Genomic DNA, 18554 nt, shown 5'->3' with positions numbered 1-18554 from the left:
GTCATGCTTTAGTAGACTGAGTGAGCGGTTGGCAGATGCTAAAGTTAGAATAATGTGGTTAAGCCATGTGGTTGGGCCTTACCAATTCCGACCATCAATCTTGTCAACTGACATTACGGTCTTGAGCCGTTGTCGACTAACAGTAACATCAGCTAAACTTTCTTTGCGAGTTAAATAAATAAGTTATAAACAAAATAAACATTGCCACGACTGGGGTTCGAACCCGCGGTGGTGTGCACAGATCAGCTACGCTGGCTAGCGCAACGGAGCACTACGCTATCGCCGCTTTCGTTTTAACATCGTAATTATTATTTTTTTACAAACTGAAAGGCAAACAGCGCAGAGACGAAGACCGCACCAGAAGAAACACAGGAGGAGCGCTGCCATCAATGACGTCAGTACAGCCGTGTTATCCAGAAGAGGGTTAGGACAAATTAGAGAGCCCGAAGTAGAAGAAAAAAGTACACCAGAACAGCTAAACGCAGCGCTCGTGCTGTGTTTCTTCTGGCGCGGTCTCTGTATTTGCGCTGTTTGCCTGTGGGTATGTACCGTCCACTCGCCCGTTTAGCTGTTTTGGTGTTTGTTAGAGATATTGCACTCTAAAAAAGGTATTTTAGCAGGGTGGAAATACAACATATCAGTACATAAACGCAGGCAACAAAACAAAGCGAGGACAAAGTTCAAACCCTTTTTTTCCCCGAGGCAATAAACATGGATTAAAAGAAGTACAGTGCTTAAATGACAAAAATTTCAGGGGGACACTTTGTTGGCCTAAAGTGCGGTGAGGCGAAAGCCTTTAGCGCGGTGTTGCTTTTTGTGTCACTGGTGTGTTCTTAAGATGTTGATCAAGTACACAATTTTTTGTGAATCTTAAATGCTGGAGACACTGGAGTGCGTTTGGGAGGCACCCGTCTGATTCGACGCCTTTCGGCAAACACTCTCTAGCGTCCTAGACAAGAACTACATATGCGTTGGCAGGAAGTAGCGTAGTCGTTACCAAGCACGGCTGGGAACGTAAGGTAAGGATGGTGGTTCCTATCCCATCCTGAACAATGATTTTTTTTTCTTATCTAGTTGATGAGCGTAACGGACAGGCAGACGGACGGATGGACGGACGCGAGCATGAGCCATTAAAGGCTTTCGCCTTAAAATGACATGATATTTTATGCACAGGGCCGTTCAAAATATGTGCTAACACGGCTCAGTGTGGCCGCGCTCTGCGGAGTGCCTGTGTGTCCGGCGCGGCCGCGCATCGAAGCGAAGCCCGCAAGCGCACAGGGGACTAGGAGAGGTACTTCGCGTCGTCAGCTACAGCGCTGAAGCGCACCACACTTGCTTGGATGTGGAGTACACTTCAGCGAGCGCCAGCGACTGGGGGCCTGAAGCGGAGTTGCTGAAAAGCACACTTCTCTTACTGCGCCATACTGCGGCCGTTTTAGAGCGCCAGCACGGAGGCTTCGACTCAACCGGAAAGCCGTTGTCTGCGGCAGTTAGTGCGGTCCCTATCACAGCTGAGTATGATTTTTCGGGAGAGCCACAACCTAGAAAGACTTGCAACAACTAAACATGACTCATCCTCAGCCTGACTACACCCACTGCAGGGCAAAGGCCTCGGCCATGTCTCTCCGATTAACCCCGTGGTATGCGAGCTGCGCCCACCCTATGCCTGCGAGCTTCTTAATCTATCCGCCCACCTAACCTTCTGCCGCCCCCTGCTATGCTTTCCATCGTTTGGTATCCACTTCGTTATCCTTAAGGACTAGCGGTTACCTTGCCTTCGCATCACTTGCCCTGCCCAATCCCATTTCTTCATCTTGATTTCGACTAGGATGACATTAACCCGTGTTTGCTCCCTCCCCCACTCTGCCCATTTACGGTCTCCTAACGCTGCAACTATAATTTGTTTTCCATGGTTCGCTGCATTCTACTAAACTTAAGCTGAACTTTTTTCGTTAGCCTCCACGTTTCTGCCCCGTCGGTGAGTACCGGTAAGATACAGCTGTTGTACACTTTTCTCTTGAAGGATATTGGTAACCTGCTATTCATGATCTGAGATAACCTGCCATTAGCGCTCCACCCCATTCTTATTCTAGTTAATTCCATCTCATGATCCGGATCAGCTGTCACTATCTGCCCTAATTAGACGTATTTCTTTACCACTTCCGGCACCTCGCTTCCAATTGTAAACTGCTGTTCCCTTGCTAGACTATTGAACATTACTTTGGTTTTCTACATGTTAATTTTTAGACCCTCCATTCTGACCTGCCTGTATAAATCATTGATCATGCTTTGCACTTCATCTCCTGAGTGACTCAGCAAGGCAATGTGACCAGCGAATTGCAGATTATTTAGATATTTTAAATTAACTCTTATTTGTGTACATTACTAGTTTTTAATTAATTATTACGTGTATTTTGTTTCTAATGCCTGTGCCATATTTTTATGCTTGTATCGCCCCCCCCCCCCCTATGTAATACCCTCACACGAGGGCCCTTAGGGGTATTGTAAATAAATAAATAAACTCTTGTCCCCAACTGTTCCCAATTCAGGCCTCGGAATACCTCCTGTAAACAGGCGGTGAATAGCATCGTCGAGATCATGTCTCCTTGCCTGAAGGCCTTTCCTATTGCAATTTTATTGGTGACTTTATGGAGGACTACGGCAGGTGTGGAGCTGCTATATATATATATATATATATATATATATATATATATATATATATATATATATATATATATATATATATATATATATATATATATATATATATATATATATATATATATATATATATATATATATATATATATATATATATATATATATATTAAGGAAGCCAACAGTCACCGAAACTAAGGTGCATAGGGGAATGTTTCTAATTATTTAATTTGTAGTGCCAATCAATCGGTTTAAAGAAAATTACTTACAAAGCAGCAGAAAAAACAACCATGCCGCCGGTGGGATTCGAACCAACGACCTCCGAATAGCGCGTCCGGTGCTCTTACCAACTGAGCTACGGCGACGGCTGTCCAATCTGCTGCTTTAGTGGGTATTTATGTTTACTGGGTGTAAGCGAACCTTGAGAGTGTTCACCAGCGCCACCCTCGACCTTAGCGGTGGACGTAGCACGTCCTGTAATACCGCAAGTGTGACTTAGAACGTTATCTAACGGCGAGGGCGGAAACTGTGCGAGAGCCCTCTTATGCTACCTATGACAACAAGACTGCCAGAACCGAGACCCCCGTTAAGCTATTAGCAGACAAGGCAAATGAAGTGAGGGGCTCGTTAGACAAACATATTAAGGAAGCCAACAGTCACCGAAACAAAGGTGCATAGGGGAATGTTTTCTATTTTTTTTTAATGTCTAGTGCCAATCAATTAGTTTTTAAAGAAGATTACTTATCAAGCAGCAGAAAAAACAATCATGCCGCCGGTGGGATCCGAACCCACGACCTCCGAATATCGCGTCCGGTGCTCTTACCAACTGAGCTACGGCGACGGCTGTTTAATCAGCTCCTTTCGTGGCTATTTATGTTTAGCGTGTAAGCGAACCTTGAGAGCGTTCACCAGCGCCACCCTCGTCCATAGCGGTGGACGTAGCACGTCCTGTAATACCGCAAGTGTGACGTAGAACATCATTAACGGCGAGGGTGGAAACTGTGCGAGAACCCTCTTATGCTACCTATGGCATCAAGACTGCCAGAACCGAGACCCCCGTTAAGCTATTAGCAGACAAGGCAAATGAAGTGAGGGGCTCGTTTGACAAACATATTAAGGAAGCCAACAGTCACCGAAACAAAGGTGCATAGGGGAATGTTTTCTATTTTTTTTAATATCTAGTGCCAATCAATTAGTTTTTAAAGAAGATTACTTATCACGCAGCAGAAAAAACAACCATGCCGCCGGTGGGATCCGAACCCACGACTTCCGAATATCGCGTCCGGTGCTCTTACCAACTGAGCTACGGCGACGGCTGTCCAATCTGCTGCTTTCGTGGCTATTTATGTTTAGCGTGTAAGCGAACCTTGAGAGTGTTCACCAGCGCCACCCTCGTCCATAGCGGTGGACGTAGCACGTCCTGTAATACCGCAAGTGTGACGTAGAAGATATATATATATATATATATATATATATATATATATATATATATATATATATATATATATATATATATATATATATATATATATATATATATATATATATATATATATATCTTCCTATCTTCCTATCTTCTAGTATTTTGATATAAGGCTCTTCTACATCCTGATTCCGCAATGCCTGTATGAAAGCAGAGGTTTGCACTGAGTGGAATGCTTTCTCGTGATCAATGAAGGCTATGTATTGGAGTTGGTTATATTCTGCGCATTTCTCTATCACCTGATTGATAGTGTGAATATGATATATTGTGGAATATCCTTTACGAAAGTCTGCCTGATCACTTGGTTGACTAAAGTAAGCCGATCTATCTGTAATTCTTCTAGTCCCTGGAGTGTCCTTTATTGTGATTTAAGATAATGTTTGCGTTCTTCCGAGCTTCTGGTACAGTCGAGGTCATAAGGCATTGCGTATACAGGGTGGCGAGTTTTTCCAGCACAATTTCCCCTCCGTCCTTCAATTGATCTGCCTTTACCTGATCCTCACCAGCTGCTACCTGATCCTCACCCTTGCATTGCTCATAAGGCTTTCTTTACTTCCTCTTTCGTTACTGACGGGTTGACACATTGCTCAGCGCTACTGTCTCTCTCATTAATGCTCTGATTACATTGTCTACTGAATAGATTTGTGTAGAACTCTTCGGCTACTTTAACTATATTGTTCGTATTGCTAAGGACATCGCCCTTCTTGTCTCACAACGTATACATCTGGTTTTTACCTAACTACATTGACAAATAACACGAGAGAATCAGAAAGCAGTGAATTGCTCCTGGATATTGCCTTTAATAACGACTTAACACAGACGGTGACTGAGAGTACGCGTGTAGCAGGCGATGTGAAAACAAGGTTAGACTTGGTGTTCCTAGACGGGCGGAACGGCAACTATGAAGTAAATGTCGAAGAGGGTGTGTCCGATCACAAACTCGTCTTTGCACAGATAAGTACACAGCCTGGATCTGAAAGGCTAAAAGAGAGAGTCATCCATGTACCTGATTTTGACAAAGCGGTTGATACCAGTATTATCGACCATCTATCTTTGGTGACATCAGTATCATGTGGTTAAAATTCAAGGACATAGTCTTCCACTGTGTTAGCTCATAAATTCCAACAAAACGAAAGAAAAGAAACAAACATAACCCGTGGATTTCGCGTGATATCCATTTAAAGCGAAGAATTAATCGACAAAGAAGGAAAGTGCCATGAAAATGAAGTTTAATCGCTCATTTCTCAAGCCTTTTACGACAAATGTTGAGAGAAGCCAAAACGAAGTATTATGATGAGACATTAACTAATTACATGAAATCTGCTCCCCATCGATTTTGGCGTCACTTGTCACAGAGGGATAACAACCCTTGTAACATTGTTATTGGTGATCAGGTGATCACCGATTCTACAGTGATTGCGACCGCTCATAATAAGTTTTTTCAGGCTGTGTTGACGCAGTGTTCAGTAATGACGCAGTGTTCAGCAAAGAACACAGCGTCATCGAATGTATCGTCAGAAATACAAGAATCAACAATGCCTGATATTGAATTAAATTACGAAGGAGTGTTATCTCTTGCACTAAATATAAATGAAAAAAGTCTGTCGGACCGGACGGCATACCAAGCACCACTTAAAATACGCAGCAATGCGCAATGGGTAACCTATTATCTGATCATTACATTCAAAACCTCACTCAAACAGAAACAGGTCCCCAATGACTGGCTTACAGCTGAAGTGATCCCAGTACACAAAAATGAAAACCGACAGGCCGTTGAGAAATACAGGCCAATCTCTTTAACTTGCGTTTGTTGCGAACTTCTGGAGCCCATAATATCAAAAGCAATCCATACGCATCTTGAATCAACAAAAGCCTTTTCCCAAATCAGCATAATTTTCGGCACCAGTTGTCAAATGTAACTCAACTAGTAGAGACAGTTAATGACATCGTGAAGGCTCTGAACGACAAGAAACAAATCGATGCAATATATCTTGACCTTTCAAAGGCTTTAGACAGAGTTCAACACAGTGATTTAATTAACAAATTACTATTAGTGGGTATTAATCATAAAATTGTGCACTGGATAACAGCTTATCTAAGCGGGAGATCTTAATTTGTCGAAATCCATGTCAGTAAATCAAAATTATTAAGCGTAACCTCCGGTGTACCTCAGGGGTCCGCCTTGGGTCCAGGTTTATTTTTAGTCTATATTAACGACATTGCTTGTGATATTAATAAGGATGTTACAGTGAGACTTTTCGCTAACGACTGCCTCCTCTACTGTGGTATAAAGAATACAGATAATCAAAAAGCACTTAGTCTTCTTGTCTCCTTCCTTTCATTGGAGTTACCGCTCTTAACACTTTTAAGGAGCTTTTCTAAAGCCCTAGAGATGACACGATCTGGGTAACCATTAGCGCGTAACCTGCACACTTGTGCAGCAATGCCTTAAGCAGTCCTTTTGTGACATGACTTTTTCAAAGAAGGCATAGCATTATCGTGCCTGAAATCTGCTCTGAAATGTCATGTCACGAAAGGAGTGCTGGTTGAGCAGAGGAAGTCACTCCCAAATGGAAGCCACAACCCTGCCTGACCGCTTAAATAACTCCATCAATAAAGTTTACTACTACTACTGCTGCTGCTACTACTACGCCAGGTTAGACGCAAATAGTGCTTTGGAACAACAGAAAACATGAAACTGGCTAAAAACCACGAGAAGGCTCACTGTTCAAGTGGCGAGTGCGTAGTGTTCTATACCAAGAATCAGCGATAATGTGATAGGAGCTGCAATGGGTGACATTTGGTAGGCGATCTTGTGCAAAATGACAATACGGTCACACACAGGCCTGTACAATAGTGGCTGGAGCGATAATTCATTAGCCTTTGACGAAGGTGAAAAGTGACGGCAGCAACGACGAGAATAAATCTGACTCGCTTATGTTGAATAGATTATAGTTCGCCAAAATTACAAGCGCAGTGCGGGAACCAAACAACTGAAGCGTATTCAAGAATGTACCGCACGAGAGTTTTCTAAAAGTTAATTAGCATTCTGTAGTTGAGCTTTTAGTGTGCGTTTTAAGTACTGAAGTTTTCTCAGTGCTTTAGCGCATATGGTGTCAACGTGAGGGGACCATTTTAAGTTGGACGTGAAGGTGACTCCAAGGTATTACATAAACTGAAACGCAACGTTTTTTTCTTGATAGTAAACGCCATGGTTACAGTTTTTTTTCTCATATTAATGGCCGTTTGCCACTCTTCACTCTACCCACAAAATATAGAATATGTGTTGTTCAAAACCTGCTGCTCGCCAGGATTATTGATGACCGAGTACAGCACGCAATAACTTCGATCACGCCATTAATGTCAATGATAAATAGAAGGGGCCCTTGTATGGTTTATGGGGGTTTAACATCCCAAAGCGACACAAGCTATGAGGGACGCTGTAGTGAAGGGCTCCGGAAATTTCGACCGCCTGGGGTTCTTTAACGTGCACTGACATCGCACAGTGCACGGCTTTCTAGAATTTTGCCTCCATAGAAATTCGACCATTGCGACCGGGATCGAACTCGCAACTTTAGGGTAAGCAGCCGAGTGCCATAACCACTGAGCTATCGCGGCGGCCGAAGGGGCCCTTTTAATCAGCATTTGAATCAATAGAAACCTCAGCAGTCATGCAGGTATTGCTGAATCAGGGTCTAGAAGAGTCTTGTGTGACAATACTGAAATCTGTAACGACTAAGTAGGCGTATCAGGCAGGGAGACACGATGTCGCCAATGCTATTCACTGCCTGTTTACAGGACCACTCCAAGGCCTGCATTGGGGACAGTTGGAGGTAGTAATCCGCGCTTGGCAGATGATATTGCTATCTATGTCACTCAGGAGATGAACTGCAAAACACAATAAATGAATTAGAAAGGCAGAGCTGAACTCTCTGGGTCTAACAATTGACATGCACAAAACCAAAGTTCAAATGTTTCCCGAGGGAACAGCAGTTCACAATGGTAGCAAGGTGCTGGAAGTGGTAAGAGAATACGTCTGATTAGCGCAGATAGCGACCGCTGATCCGCATCATGAGAAGGAAATAACTAGAAGTACAAGAATGGGATGGAGCGCATTTGGCAGGTTCTTGCCGATCATGAATACCAGTTTTATATATATATATATATATATATATATATATATATATATATATATATATATATATATATATATATATATATCCGTTAAGAGAAAAGTATTCAATAGCTGTATGCTTATCGGTACTTAATGGTCAGAAACGTGGAGGACAACGAAAAGGGTCCACCTTAAGGAGAAATCAGCGAGCTAGGGAATGGAACATGAAATTCTAGTTTTGAAGCGCGAACGGAATAAACTAGTGAAGCGAAAGCCCATTAAAGAGTTAGCGCTAAGAGGGAAAGTAGAGGAATTCAGGATTTCGCTGCAGAATAGATATTGAGCTTTAACTGAAGCAGACGATCTTAATGCTAAAACATAGCATGATAATCTCACTGCTATCATTATGGAGTGCGGCGTAAAAGTAGGTGGTCAGGAAACAATAGATCTAAATAATGAGCGCCAATGCATGAGGGCGTCTAGCCCTGGAGACAAGATAGAACTAGCAGAGCTATCGAAGTTAATAAGTGCAGGGGGGGGTGGGGGGGTAGCCGACACAAGGATGTTTAATGTGTAGAGAATTGAGCGTGCTGTAAAGAAGGGGAAGTAGCATAAATGGGGCGAAGAGGAAGCTAGGCATAGGCAAAAACCATATCTTTGCGTTAAGAGATAAGAAGGGCAATGCCATTAGCAATATGGATAAGACATCTAAAGTAGCTGAAGAGTTCTCACAAATATATAAATCTGTCAAAGTAATCACAACATAAATGAGAGAGACAGTAGCGAAGAGCAATGCGTTATCCCGTCAGTAACGAAAGCTTTATGAGCAATGCAAAAGGCAAAAGCAACCAGTCAACATCAGGCAGGAGCAGATCGGTTGAAGGACGGAGGGGAGATTGTGCTTGAAAAACTAGGCACACTCTATACGCAATGATTTATGACCTGGACCGTACCAGAATCTTGGAAGAACGCTAACATTATCTTAATTCATATGAAAGCAGACGCCAAGGACTTGAAAAATTGGAGGGGCCGATCAGCTTACTGTCCGTTGTCTACAATGTATTTACTAAGGTAACCGCTAATAGATTCAGGGCAACCTTAGACTTCAATCTACCATATGATCAGGCAGGCCTTCGTAAAGGATATTACACAAGATATCATATTCACACTATCAAACAGGTGACAGCGAAATGCGCAGAATATAACCAACCTCTATATATAGCCTTCATTGAGTACAAGAAAGCATTCGACTCAGTGGAAACCTCGGCAGTCATGCAGCCATTGCGGAACCAGGGTGTAGAAGAGCCTTATTTGAAATTACTGGAAGTGGGCTTTAGCAACTGCACAGCTACCGTAGTCCTCCATAAATCAGCAATAAAATTGCAATAAGGAAGGGCGTCAGGTAAAGAGATACGATCTCGCCAATGACGTTGCCTTGCTGAGCCACTCAGGAGATAAAGTGCAAAGCATGATAAACGAATTAGGGAGGCCGAGCAGAACAGTGGGTCTAAAACTAACATGCAGAAAACCAAAGTAATGATGTTCAACAATGTAGCAATGAAATAGCAGTGCTGGAAGCGGTAAAGGAATACGACTACTTAGGGAAGGTAGTGGCCGCTGATGCGAATCATGAGAGGTAAATAAATAAAAGTGTAAGAACGGCGGGGGGGGGGGGGGGGGAACGTATATGGCAGGTCCTCTCAGATCATGAATGGCAGTTTACCAATATCATTCAAGAGAAAAGTATACAAAAGCTGTATCTTAGAAGTAGTCACCTACGGGGCACAAACTTGGCCAAAGAAAATGACGTAGCACATGTTAAGGACAACGCAGCGAGCCATGGAAATAAAAATGATAGGTGTAACGCTAAGAGACCGGAAGCTGGCAGAGTGCGTGGTGGAAGAAACGCGGGTTAATGACATCCTTGGCTTGGGTTTGGGCTTGGGCAGGGAATGTAATGCGAAGGCAAGATAATATCTGGTCCTTAAGGGCAAAAGAGTGAATTTCAAGCCAAGGTAAGCGTAGCAAGGGGCGGCAGAAAGTTAGGTGGGCGGTTGAGATTAAGAAGTCTGCGGGCTTACGCTGGGCGCTGCTATCAAAGCACAGGATTAATTGGAGGGACATGCGAGATTCATTTGGCCTGCAGTGGTCGTAGTGAGGTTGATGATGATGATGATGAAAATGATGAGGTGTAACGCTAGGAGTCCGCAAGTGAGCAGAGTGGGTGAGGAACAAACGCGTGTTATGACACTATTCTCGAAATCAAGAGGAGAAAAATTTGTTTCGGCATGGACTTCCGCCCTGGTTAACTTGAAAAACCTCCGCAGAAGCCGTAACTGGTCAGGGTAGCACTATGAAAGTAAACTGAAGGAGGAATTAACGCTCGTGTCGGTAGTAAAGAACACGATCTAACCGCAGTAAGGTTCTGAAAGAAGAGATCTCTCTCTCTCTCTTTATCCCTTTTAAATTTCTGACCCGGGCTACTTTGTCACCAGCCGCGCATCCGTTGTGTGTTTCGCGAACTTCGTGAGTCACCTGGTTCATGGCGCCAGCCACATATTTATACTTTGGCATCTTGTTCCTTCTTGTGTTAGTGATGTCCGTGTTGCTAGAATACTTTATTTTCCGGTTGTGACCGTTGAAATTGTGAAGAGTGAAGCAAGACCAATATCGATCGGGCGGGAAGTGGCACTGCGGTCGCTTTCTCGGCAGCCATCGCTCATTTCGGCGCCGTAGATCATGAACTATGATTTAAACATTGCCGTTGACGAAGCATTCATCGTGTTTAGTCCGCAGAAGAGACGGCACTTCATGGAACCGATTATGGAGGTCTATGTTAACTTAATTCTGTTGATATCGTGAATATTAGCGTGGACAGTGAAGGCTGCTATGTGATAGTGGTTTGCTGGCACGCGTTTGCATAATTACTGAAATTTTTTTTTGCAATTATCTTTATTTGTAAGGTACAGCACGCATGGACTAAATCGCGTGCACTCAATGTGCACAGACTGATTCTTCTGTATTGCGTGCACAGTATGCACGGAATGATCGCACGTATGTTGCGTGATTGATGCACGAAATGATCTACTGACAATGTCAGCCGCGCCATTTGAGATAAACTTAACTACTCTGTTGCGTCCACAAACATTATGTATATTCAACGGTATGATGTAACACAGACATATAGTGTATTTTGAAAAAGTCTTTTTTGGTCTCCAAGTAAGGGGAAGTATATATGTCAACAAAACCATGGGAAATATATTCTCTGTTCTCCGTACGTTGGCCCAGCGCTGCGCGGTTACCATTGTTGACGGTCAGCACAATCAGTTTTAACATGCCAGAAGAGCAAAGGAAGGGTGTACAAAAAACCAAGTAAAACGCAGAGCGCAGCCGCACGGACAGCAGGCGGACAAAGATAAATCCACCTTCCTCCCTTTGCGGGCCCAATTGTGCACTAGTCGTGGCGTGAAGGAGATGTCATTCGAACACTCCCCCCTCCCGCCCCTCTGCGTGTTTCAGTCATCTGTTGTCATAGAGATTAACACGCTGTAACTGCGCCGCCAACCGTTACGAACGTATCTGAGGGAGAAAATGGCGCTCCCGTCTGTGATTCACGGCCGCTCGGTGGTGTCCGACCTTTCACCCCCTGGACAGGGCATGTAGTGCGAAGGCAGGATAACCGCATGTCCTTAAGGGTAACGGAGTGGATTCCAAGAAAAGGCAATTATAGGAGGGAGCGGCAGAAAGTTATGTGTGCGGATGAGATTAAGAAATTTGCAGGCATAATGTGGGCGCAGCTGGCAAACTACAGGGTTAATTGGAGAGACAAGAGGAAGACCTTAGCCCTGCAGAGGGCGTGGTGAGGCTGACAATGATGATGATGGTGATGATCACATTAAATTCAGCAAGGCGCCAGCTAAGGCCCCTGTCAAGTTGTGGCAAAGACACACTCACTGAGAATGGGGCGATACCTATACGAATACAGGAACCTATACCAATTCCATCGTTTTGTTTTGCAGATAAGGCCATCCGTCCAACTGAAAAAAAAATTATACCGAAGATAGAGATTAAGAAGTTCTAAAAAGCCACTGCTCGACGTTTTGGTCGCATTCTGAAAAGCTACATTTTCAAACCTCTCGATATAGCGTTGAACGCACAAAAGCATGCTAGATTGCGGTAACGTATAGACCAGATTCTTAACAACTACAGAAAAGCCTTTGAGACTCTTTTAGAGCTCACGTCTTGATGTAATCCAAATCAGTGACGAAGCTCACCTGGAACAGATCATTAGTGTGTAAAAGGCTGAGCTTTTCCTGAAGAAATACGGCAACAGATTTTTGCCAAGTGCCGTTTAGGGAAATAATTGGCCTGTAGGGGGCGTCAAGCTTGTGAGTCTATCCCGCTGTTTCATAAATAATTGCTGTATTTTTGTTGTCACTCATTATTTTATTGGATGCTCATGTCTGATGTCAGACCACGGCTTGCCTCTAAATCCGCGCTGCGGTTCATAACAAATTGTTGGAAGTTAGCGCACGTGTGTTCCTGTTTTCCTTCAACACCGTGCTCGTCTGGTTGTGTGCTGAAACTCATGTTATGTGACACCAACACTTCCAAACTAGAAAGTTATTGTCTTCTACTGCACTCCCTTCTCCGAAAGGGAGAAGCTAGAGGACAGCTCAAATATAGGCCTATTTTTGTTTAGAGTGTACTGCCGCCGTTAGCGGTGCGTCTTTTACATTCGCAACAATACACGTTCCACTAAGATGAACCTAATCAAGAACGGATAAAGATGCGAGAACACGCGCAGCATCGTGAGCTAAACAAGAGAACGGATACGCTAAAAACGTATGAACACATCTAAAAAAATTACCAGGGCACTTAGGTCTTGTTACGCGGAGGAATGCGAAAGAATTGAACTTTCTAGACAGCGGGTTTTTTCCACGGTAGCAGTACCTGCTCTATTTCTTTAGTTCTGACTTTTCTATTTATTTTTTTATCATATTAGTTTTTGCGTCCAGGTGCTATGTCGACGTTTGCGGCTGTTTTTTCAACCAGGTGATATGTCGACGTCCGTGGCTCTAGTGACGTCCAAGTGCAATTTTCGCATTTAATTAAGTAAATGCAATTCATAAACCAAAAATCCCCCACAGCAAGATCTCATCTCGTACTACCTAACACAATCAAAGTTTTGCGCATTTAACTTCAAAGAACGACGTAATCGTGCGCAGAAAGTTATGCTGACACGAAACACGGGGCTATTGTGAAGTCAAAGTGTAGTTTTCTCGGTTAATTTATTGAATACAATTCATCAAGCAAATTTTTCTCACAGCAAGATCGCATCACGCACTATGCAACAAAATAAAACTTTTTCATGTTTATTTTTACAGGACGACACAATAATGCGAACAAGGTTTTGCTGACGTGACATAGCCAAATTGTAATTTTCGCTCTTAATGAACTAACTATAATTTATCAACGAAATTTTTCCCACAGCAAGATCTCATCGCGCACTAACACAATCCAACTTTTTCGCATTTATCTCTTTTTCGCATTTATCTCTAACAATCGTGCGAAAAAGGTTTCGCTGACGCGACATAGCCATCTAATGCTTTCGCAATAAAAAACAGTTGCGAGTTCGCGCTTCGTGTGCACTTGTTTGTTTGTTCGCCCGTTTAAAGGCCAGTAGCGTTGTGTACCGGTAACCAAGATGCAGAACCAACCGGCCACTGTTTTAGCCCTGCTGACAACAAACTCTCTCTTTCCCGCGTTATGTCCAAGCTAGTGGCGAGCTTCGTGTTCCCACTGAACCTTCGCATAATACGCAGGCTGCAGTTATCCAACAGGGAGGCGACGACAGTGGAGCCACAATGTGCGCCCCACGCCATCGTGACGTCATCTTCGTGCCTCGCTGGCTCGGTTTCTATCGAACGTCGCGTGCGTCTGGCCAAGCGGCGCCATCTAGTGACAGCGCTGCGCAACCCGCGTGGCCCCGAACAAAAGTGGGCCAGCTTCGCATTTCCACTGAGAATGCTAAACGTGCGCTGGTAGGTTAGTACTGTTATTAATAATATTATCATTAGTAGAAGTATTATGAGCATTAATAATATGCGCGCATAGCAAACTGAAGCTACTCTTACGTTCGCATTAATTGTGACCATGTGTACTAGTGTGCTGCAGGCTACACAAGCCGAGCGCTCTGCCCCTGAGCCACCAAGCTGTTTGTTAGGCTTTACGTACAAGCCCGACGACATCTGACGAGTCAATTTTGTCTCACTGTTAATGAGATTATTGAAGCAACTGACGCGAGTGAGCTGAGGCTTATTAATACAGTGGCCCGATAACTATCTTACACACACATTTGAACTTTCAAAGCAAGCAGTGTGCTCAGGTGGCATATATAATTCCTTCCGTAAAATGCCATTTCCAACGGTATTTTCAACAAATTTTGTCTCATGCGAAGTGCACTGGGTATATAATATGTCATGCTTCTTCCAATCGGAATAAATTTTGCGGTTCTAGCCGTTTCCTTTAACCCGTTCTTTAAATAAGTAGGAATTTTTTCGCTAATATGAATAAGCTTTACAAAGAAGAACTATTGCCTGAGAAAAATTAATGTACTCATATATATGCAAATATTTTTTCGACTACCCCAGAGCGCCGAAATCCACAAACCATAATACTACCATAAACGATGGCAAGCATAAATTTTTCCCACAGCGGTGCAGCACGACTGTAGGTCAGTGAGAAATGTTAGTTATTAACATAATAGCTAATAACTCCTCTCAGTAAAAGCGCACAGAAACTGTATGCAGTAAGGCGCGTTTCGCAGCCTCTTCTAGTACACAACACTGGGTGCATGTACGTTAGAAAACTTTCCTAATACTTTCGTGTTGAACCGCACTGTTAGCTAGGCAGCGACAAGAAAAGTCACACGAGTACGTTCTGTTGCTATCAAATCTATCGGAGTCGAACTTGATGCATATTCGGGGCTGCTACGCGTCTAGTCCAATCGTAATCGAACCAGATTTTCGTCAATCTGAAAGCGGTTGCTTGATACATTTTCGATTCCGGTCGAGGACTGCCGTCCTTGTGATCAGGAAATAGCCAACAGTTATAGGTTATATGACTGCTATAAAATTTCAGAACGCCTTTATTTTATTCTGTGCAGCTTCATTTTCATAGACGTATTAACCCCCCCCCCCCCCCCCCCCCCCGTGACTGCCAGAGAAGCATACTGCAATTGGCAGTGGCTTAGCTCAGCTATGCCAGGATATACGTAGCGATAGCTGCAGTTCCCCCCAGGTCTAATCGCGTGGTAAATTATGCTACGAGCCTTCACATCCTCCTCTTCAGTTGCTGTTGATTATGATGTTGTTGCCATTGCTTCATCGTGATTTTCTTGCGAAGGAACCATGCGAGCTGCTATGCGCCGCTTGTTACGCTCCGCCTCATGGCGTCTCCGCTTGGCAAGACGTTCTTCTCTTTGCTCAGACGTCTCCGCCGCTCGTTCAGCCTTCTGATGTTCATTCTTTCTCTGCAGCGCGGTCACGTGCCAGGCGACTTCTGGTCCGAAGAATTGCTCTCCTGACGATACCACCGCATAGCGGCGGTGGAGTCTCCTTTTCGTCCCCCATACGAAGCGATTGTGATACACCGAGTCGTATCACATCAACTTTTATGCACACAGCCTGCACATACGCAGTTTATCCACACGACTCACACCGGGCCGCAGCGGCGGCCGAGCTCTGAAGTCATGCGCCGCGCACCTGCTGCCCTTCTCCGGTACCGCGCATGCGCATCCACGCGCGGCGCCGGCGGGCGTAGTCGGGCAGGCGTGGCTGCTCTCGCTGCGGCGAACTCTGGCGTCATGAGCCGCGCGAATGCTGCATCTCTGTTTTCGCGCATGCACACTATCGGCCTCCCAGGCTCACGGCGAAATGCTCAACTGGGTAGCGTAGTGTAGCTCTCGCTAGAAAAACTAAGCGCACACTTGCTCGGGCTCGTAGTATGGTATTTTCCCTCGTAAGTTAGGGAAGCTGGCAGTAGCTGCGTCACGAGAATGGGGATTTTAATCAGAAGTGTTTATGTTTAGTTGTGATTCATTTCAAACCTATTCGTTTTCCACCATTTGTAAAACTACGTCAGTATGAAGCCCCAGATGTCGTCTTGACAGAAAAATCATCAATCGGGATTTAGTGCGAACGTGTAACAGCCTTGTATGCCGAGTGCACTCGAAACTTCAAGCGGGATCGAGTTCCATCCCGCTTGAAGGTATTTTACACCATTCCTGCTTCGACTCTCACTGCCAGCTGTGCGTTGGAGAGCGCGAACAAAACAGGATTAGAGTGCTGGGAAGATTTCGTAGAACTGTGCCATATTAGAGGTACAAATTTGGAATTGAAAGTTGATGCCAAATTCTAAAAGGTACTGAAATCAGTATTACAGTCTATTTGATAATGATTTTTGGGGGGCAAGGGCATTAAGGCCAAACAGCGCCAAACACAAAGTTTTTGGTCGGCTCAGGCTAAAATATGGCAGAGGTTAAAATTTTCACCGGGTGTACAGAGCCCAAGGGTAGTGAGTATGCACATGGCTATAGTTTGTCGAGAAGGTGTATAAGTCAGGTGAAATGGCCTAAAGTGGAATATAGCGCTTAAAAGTGTGGTGAGAGTCGTTAGATGTAAAAGATGAGGCCAGGCAGCCTCAACCACAGCGCTTGCTTGAGCAAGAAGAGCGAGGCATCTGGCAGCTGCGGCTAAGCTTAGTCTTCTCCTCAGCAATGAGGAGAGGCTGGGGCTATGGGGTTGCTTAGAATAAGACATCTCTTGTAAAAAGCCAACATGTGTTAAAAATTTAAATACCCTGACCAATAAAAATATGCGGTCATCACTTAAAATAACGAAGGGTGCATTGTTACTTTAAATGTGTACAACTCTGTAAAGTGCCGCCGTCTTTCTCTTTCCAGTCCGTGATTAATGTGTGAACAACTGAGGTGTTGGCTCCACATTTCTCGCATTGTGATGCCGGTGTATCTCTTAAAAGATGTGAGTGCGAGGTGTATGTCCTATCCTAAGTCTGCTGAGAGCAACTTCTTTGAATCTATTTTGTTTTTCTGTGGCATATCTTCCAATCATTGGTTTTATTGTGTGCAGCTTGTTATTTGTTTGTCCCAATCCTGCTGCCACTCTTTGCGGAGTGCAGTCTAAATATGTGGCTTGAGGTCCTAGTATGGAAATTGGTTTACATCGGTGCGGCTTAGTATGGTAGTATGACACACTCAGCAGCAGCGGTGCCGATTGTTCCTGCTGTTTCGTCTAAGCCAGACCTTCTTCGTTTCATATGTTACAGGTTTCATCCCGTCACTTGCACGTGCGCTGCCTTTCCCGCCAGCCAGCTCCAGTTGATCACGAGCAGACAACGCCTCTGCACAGTTCATCACTGCGTCACCACTACGTCACGTCAAGACGACTACGAAAGGAACCCACATCGACAGCAGTTTCCACACACACTCAGCAGCAGCGGTGCCGATTGTTCCTGCTGTTTCGTCTAAGCCAGACCTTCCTCGTTTCATATGTTACAGGTTTCATCCCGTCACTTGCACGTGCGCTGCTTTTCCCGCCAGCCAGCTCCAGTTGATCACGAGCACACAACGCCTCTGCACAGTTCATCACTGCGTCACCACTACGTCACGTCAAGACGACTACGAAAGGAACCCACATCGACAGCAGTTTCCACACACACTCAGCAGCAGCGGTGCCGATTGTTCCTGCTGTTTCGTCTAAGCCAGACCTTCCTCGTTTCATATGTTACAGGTTTCATCCCGTCACTTGCACGTGCGCTGTTTTCCCGCCAGCCAGCTCCAGTTGATCACGAGCAGACAACGCCTCTGCACAGTTCATCACTGCGTCACCACTACGTCACGTCAAGACGACTACGAAAGGAACCCACATCGACAGCAGTTTCCACACACACTCAGCAGCAGCGGTGCCGATTGTTCCTGCTATTTCGTCTAAGCCAGACCTTCCTCGTTTCATATGTTACAGGTTTCATCCCGTCACTTGCACGTGCGCTGCTTTTCCCGCCAGCCAGCTCCAGTTGATCACGAGCAGACAACGCCTCTGCACAGTTCATCACTGCGTCACCACTACGTCACGTCAAGACGACTACGAAAGGAACCCACATCGACAGCAGTTTCCACACACACTCAGCAGCAGCGCTGCCGATTGTTCCTGCTGTTTCGTCTAAGCCAGACCTTCCTCGTTTCATATGTTACAGGTTTCATCCCGTCACTTGCACGTG

General features: G+C 44.6%; 1 protein-coding gene and 1 non-coding gene across 2 annotated transcripts in view; both read right to left on the bottom strand.

The window, feature by feature from the left end:
• Positions 1 to 18554, bottom strand: part of LOC144102121 (uncharacterized) — a 288555-nt gene that overhangs the window by 235167 nt on the left and 34834 nt on the right. The window lies entirely within an intron of this gene.
• Positions 2950 to 3023, bottom strand: TRNAA-CGC (transfer RNA alanine (anticodon CGC)). Its single transcript has one exon. It is a non-coding gene; the product is annotated as a tRNA-Ala (tRNA).

Source organism: Amblyomma americanum, chromosome 8, assembly GCF_052857255.1.
Source record: "Amblyomma americanum isolate KBUSLIRL-KWMA chromosome 8, ASM5285725v1, whole genome shotgun sequence".
Classification (NCBI taxonomy): Eukaryota; Metazoa; Arthropoda; class Arachnida; order Ixodida; family Ixodidae; genus Amblyomma; species Amblyomma americanum.
Note: the sequence above shows the minus strand (reverse complement) of the source record. Positions and strands in the feature narration are given on the sequence as shown.